Here is a 6,000-nt window from a genome sequence, read left to right as displayed (position 1 = left end):
ATCAAGCTGAATATGAAGACAAAAATAGTTGGTTTTAGGGAGAATGTTGATGAGAAGCATAGCTGTTTTTACCATATAGAGCATAGACGCCCAGGCCAAGGGCAGCAGCATTTAAATAGTTTTACAGGAAATGCTGTAAATGTTTCTAACACCTTTAATAACAAATTTAGTATTAAGTTCATTTTGAACTTAGGGCATGAGGATCCACAAAGGGGTAGGGGAGAAATGGGTATATTTCCCAGAAGCAAGGCTTTGTGCACAGCTTGCGGATCTGGATGTTAATAATTACATTCTTTGTGTTTATTTATTTATAGAGAAGCATATTCATATGTGACAAATCAGCTTTTATAAACATATTCACCAGTTAAAACACATTAAAACAATGTAACTGAGTTTCATTATCTGGAATTCATTTAATGGCAGCTGTCTTCATTCTTGGCTGGTAAAGACATTTTTGGGCCAAAGCTGCAACAGAAAATGCACAAATATCTTATTACATACAAAAGGCTGTTATGTAACAAACAGAATTGATTAATAATATGAAACCAAGTCTAAATAATTAATGGAATCGGTTTGTATTCACTAACTTATATATTGGTTTTCTCAATTACACAACATTTTTGCTCTCCTTTTCCAACTTCATTACTGATTTTTTGATTATACACATATTAGCAAGGGTTATTATTTAAGCATTAACACTGAGCTTTTTCTGTTTTTTTCTGGAACTTACACAGCAAAGTAATATTATAGAGCACTAGGATATGATAAGCTGCGACAGTGTGATATTGCATTTTAAAGACATTGTCAATACCACATCTACAGTTATATATACAAGCAATTTCAAAAACATAGAGGATTGATCACTTGACAGATGAGAATAAAAAGGGACATACATAATTGGAAGGAATATATTAAAGTTCTTATAGACTTGAGAGGTCTCAGGATAGATTTTTGTGGCCATCAGCCAATTGACTTGTTCTGCCCAGTATTGACAGTTGTTAATTTATATAAGGCACATCTATCTCCTAGTATATTGGCAGACACAAATGTGATGTAAATGTAGAATACCCTGGGGGGGGCCAGATTTAATTTAAATATTACACTGATAATATATCAAAGGTGACTTACGTATACTGTTGTGATCAATTTGGCTTTAGTACAAATACATTTGCTCCTAAAAAATATTCCTGAAAATCAGCTTTTACTATTATTAGTTCCGCATAAATACCCCTCCCCCCCCCCAAAAAAAGGCCCTTCTCCTACTGTAGTAATTATTTGTTGTACGTGACTGCTTTTTAGGTTGATGTTAATTCCTATTAAAAATCACTGCTCTCTCCCACTCAAACCCAGACTGCTCATTGTATAGCAGTAGCAGGGGAAATGGGAACATTTATTGCAAAGGAGGTAGGGGGAGGAGAGGGAGGAGAGGGAGAAAGGTGAAAAGAGTGAAGGGATGAAAAGTGGTGGGTCCTATCTTGGTTGCTATCAGCTTTTGGCAAAGCACTGATCATATTTCAGGCAGTACTTTTAGACAAATACAAGAGGTTCCCTGCACTCAACACGTTATCAATGTATTTAGGACATTGAGACATTTTGTGCCTTAAGCTACTAAAAAATGGGTTGGGGCAGACGGGCAGATTTAGTCGCCTGGCGACTAATCGCGACAATCTCCCCGAACTGCCTTCCGTCTGCTTGAACGAAGAATCGCCTGCGCTAATGCACTCATAGCAGAAGAGACGATTAGTCGCCAGGCGACTAAATCTCCCCGAATCTGCCCCAACCCTTAAACAAAACAGGGATTGTTTGTCCATATATTGCAATATATATAAGATGGCCAACTACGTCAAAGTCATCCCTGGTATGGCCAGTCCTACACTCAAGTTTAAGTAGCTTAAGGCACAAAATGTCTCAATGTCCTCAATATATTTATAATGGGTTGAGTGCAGAGGATCTCTTGTATTTGTCTATAATCTATATGTACTTTGTGGTCACTTAATGGTTTTAAAAATTAGTGGCAAGCACAACTGTGCCTTGTTTGGTATAGTATAATCAGGCAGTACTTTACCAGGATTGGCAAATTCCCTAATATATCGATGTGGCCCCTATCATCCAGCTAGTTGGGAGGGCACCATTGAGGCTGCAGTTTTAGGTGGCTGTATCCAAATGCTCCTGTCAACAGATAGTAACAGATCTTCTTGATGTACCTTTAAAGAGAATTAGTATGGGATTAAATTCCTCTAAACCATTGTCTACATCAGTTTAGATAATGAGTTAACTTTATCAAGCAGCTTTTTTGCCCTTGGTCCTACATTGCATAACAGCGACACATAGGGTATATTCTGCACCGGAGCCTTTCAGCTGGCAGAGAAGCACTTGAATATGGCAGTGCAGTCTGATAAAGTGGTGTTACTAGGGCACGGCGATTCCATACAACTAAATGACAAGTCACATTGCATGTTTGAGCATTCAAGGGTGGCTGAAAAACCAGTGCCAGAGAATACACCCTACCTACTACAATCTGCTACATAGAGGTTATTTGCCTTATATAAGGGGTTGTAATCAATTTGCAAATGTGCATTATGATCAGTCCCATGAACACCAAACAAACACTGATTTTTTTTCAATGGAAATAGCAGATTTTGTGAATAATTTACTTCTATTTCATTACATGTTTTGGCAGGATCCTGCAACAAATATTTACATACATAATATATAACCTGGCTCTGCAAAATAAAACCTAGATATTTGTACAGAGCTAGGGATGATTCAGCATTGGAAACATGACAACTTTAAGTTTGCAAGGAAGTACCCTTAACTGGCCCAATATATGAAGACAAGAAAACACAACATGTTGCATAACAAATCCACATAATCTACATTATTTAATGGCATGGATGGCCTCTCTGAGATTAAACTGTATTAAATGTATTTTAGGGCTCTAGAAGTGAAAAGACCAGTACCTTTGCACCTACTGTATCTAGTTCATTAGGTATTTACTAGGAATGCACCGAATCCAGGATTCAGCCAAATCCTTCTGCCAGGGCTGAAACGATTCCTAATTTGCATATGCAAATTAGGGGCAGGGAGGGAAATCATATGACTTTTTGTCACCAAACAAGGAAGTAAAAAATGTTTTCCCCTTCCCACCCATAATTTGCATATGCAAATTAGGATTCGGCCGAATCTTTCGCCAAGGATTCGGTGCATCCCTAGTATTTACACAATTACTGTATTTTTACAATTTACCATTCTCCCAAGGTTTTCAAGTGAAGTCAGTAGAGCTTCGCTGTTAATCAGTGACGTCACATCTGCCGGTGGACATGTGCAATGACATCACGAAGTACCCTCACAAATTGCCTTCCCCCTGGGTTAACATCTCTTTATGGCTTCTTTATGAAGTTTATGAAGTATAATGTACACCATATACCACAGTCATCAGGTCTGGGCTGAGATACCCAGACATCCAAATAAATAGTGACTGTGGTATCTTACAGCAGTGCTTTGAAAATACAGGTGGTTTTTCATCTATACAAGTCTAGAGTCCTGAAGAATCCACTAGCCATCACATCTGAGCAAATACATGTTTACTTCCAAATATTACTCTAAATAACCAACAAGCTGCCCTTGTAGGAGCATGTAAGGCAGAAACGACCATTCCCCCACATACTCCTTCCAACTACACTTCCCGGTAACCCTCGCTACAAGTCTCTGACCAATACGAGCGCGCTCTGTTTGTAAACCTATAAACTCGTATTCACTGGTAGAAGGAAGTGTCAATCACTAATACCATCTTTCCGCATTGGTGGTTGCCAAGGCTTAGCTTCCCCCCTCTTCTTGGCAACCACAAGCCAATCATTCCACAGCACTATTATTTCCAGAAAAGTATTTACCAACTTTGAGCTGCGACATGCTCTTTCTTATTTGTCAACTACAAAGGAACACGCCTTCCTTATCTGCATGGCTATTGGTCTGTTACGCTGTCGTTTTAGAAGAAGGAAACAAATTGCTTAATCGCGTATGTTTGTAGGCGGGCTACGGAACCGATATCTGATATTCAATTGGTCAAAAGCTTTGCCATTCCTTAATGAACGGAGAAAATGAATTGGCTGAAGCACATGTTCTGGGCGTACTCTATGTCAGAGCTCATCCCACCTCTTGAAGCTGCGCTTGATCTCTGCGGAGTCGTTCGTTAGTTCTTGGGATAGACGAGATGGCGGGTGTGTTTTTGTGCCAATGGAGAAGGCTGACACCTACGGTACTGCAGTAAGGTGCATGCACTCACCACATAGGGTCAGCGGGAGAACGAGAGTTTGCGCTGGATTCCCTGGGATTGAAAACGCGAACTCCGCATTACTAGTTGGTGAGTTATGTCCATAGCTTGGCCGTTGATTTCCCCCTCCCTGTGTTCCCCGGTAAACTGCGATTCTTATCGTTCGCTTATCCCATCTGGTACTGAAGTCAACTCACGAACAGGCCAGGGATGCGACAATTTGCAGTTTAACTAAAAGCAGAAGGGCCACAGGTTGATTATTACTGGCTCAGCGCCCCTTTCCTCGTTGCACAGGTAAAGTGTAATCTATGCCCGTACCAATCGGAATCATTGGGAAGTTTTGGCTTCTACCACAGTCACGTGATGCAGGGCTACTTGACAATTAGCTGGAAGCTCTGCTGTTTGAGTTCCCAAGTGTTCTTACTGTCAGCTCTTCGGTCCGGAAACCTTCTGCGCTACTAATGTGTTCTTCGTAAGGACCAACTGCTTTTTATACAGTTTGTAAATATTGATTCGTGTTGTGTGTCAAGAAATGTACATATTGCTCACAGATTTCCAGAGGGAAAAACAAGTTGTTTTAGATTGTAAGCTCTTTGGGACAGCAATGTTCTTGTAGATGTCATGAATTGTCAGCTCCTGTATGAACTGAATTTACTGATCTCCTGGGCACTTTCAACCCTGTTACAATCTATGAGCTACCTATTCATTATTTTGCATTTAGATCTCTCGAATAATCCAATAGCAATTTACATGTATTTAAAGGGAAAGATCACTTTTACATGACCTTTAAGTACATTGTAGGAGAAAGTGATATAAGTCAGTTTGCAGTTGATGTTTTTATTTGCTGTGTTTTTAAAAAAAAATATATTAGATATATACAGGGCTGCGTTTGTGTTCTGTGCTTGTAAATTACATACATGAAATTTGACATAACTTATACATTATATGCTCTTTGCTGGATAGCAAGTCATGGCTGTGATATGTATAAAAAAATTCACCCCCCACTGCTTGTCTGTGCATGTGGGGTTGGTTTTACTAGACAATTCTAGTGCCACTTCTGAGTGGTTGGATGGGGCATCAGCAAATACAGAAGTAAGATGAGCTGCAGTTGCCCCATACTTAAGTTGGACATAGATGCAAGGATCCGTCTGATCGACCAAATGACTGATCTCCGCGGGACGAAAAATGTCGGGACTCTCCACACATGGTCGGAAAATCGTACGAATCCTCGTTTCATACGATTGGATCTTTGCGTCAATGGCCAGCTTTAGACCCACTCATTCATGCCATTAGCCCAATGAACACAACTATGGTTTTTTCAGTGGGTACCAAAATCACAGAATATCCAACTCTTTGACCTATGGGCACTTGTTCCGAACCAAGAAATATAGCTTGCTGTCCTTGAGTTAGAGACTAGTAGATTAAAGTGGAAAATATACCCTATTTATAATGGGATTTTGATTTTATTAAGGAGAATTTAATTTTAGCACGTTTGCATAAGTTGTTTTGTGCAGGGAGCCAAATTTATCTCAGTGTACTGTTTATGTTTGTTTATGGCACTGCAAGTGGCTGTTTTTGCGATCCCCAAAATTGCATTGTCACTTTCTCACCAAATTCAGTCTACAGCCATTGATTTCACTGGGCTACTGCATGGCAATGGCTAACTGATCTGGTCGGTTTATAAAACGGTGTCTTAAACGGAATAACATGAGCACTCTTAGTTTTGCACT

General features: G+C 39.7%; 1 protein-coding gene and 1 long non-coding RNA gene across 3 annotated transcripts in view; one reads left to right on the top strand and one right to left on the bottom strand.

Annotated features, from left to right (window-relative positions):
• Window positions 1–331: 331 nt before the first annotated feature.
• Window positions 332–3,751, bottom strand: LOC108714273. The gene is made up of 3 exons (XR_001935337.2): window positions 3,247–3,751; window positions 2,066–2,204; window positions 332–465 (listed from the first exon to the last, which is right to left on the bottom strand). It is a non-coding gene; the product is annotated as an uncharacterized LOC108714273 (long non-coding RNA).
• Window positions 3,752–3,936: 185 nt separating this feature from the next.
• Window positions 3,937–6,000, top strand: part of tesk2.L (testis associated actin remodelling kinase 2 L homeolog) — a 61,574-nt gene continuing 59,510 nt past the window's right edge. The window contains exon 1 of one of the 2 annotated variants that reach the window (XM_018258342.2): window positions 3,937–4,360. The gene's annotated coding sequence lies outside the window, so the exon portion shown is untranslated. The remainder of the gene's footprint in view (window positions 4,361–6,000) is intronic. The other variant, XM_018258341.2, reaches the window with a different exon arrangement.

This window comes from Xenopus laevis, chromosome 4L (assembly GCF_017654675.1).
Source record: "Xenopus laevis strain J_2021 chromosome 4L, Xenopus_laevis_v10.1, whole genome shotgun sequence".
In the NCBI taxonomy this organism is placed as follows: Eukaryota; Metazoa; Chordata; class Amphibia; order Anura; family Pipidae; genus Xenopus; species Xenopus laevis.
Note: the sequence above shows the minus strand (reverse complement) of the source record. Positions and strands in the feature narration are given on the sequence as shown.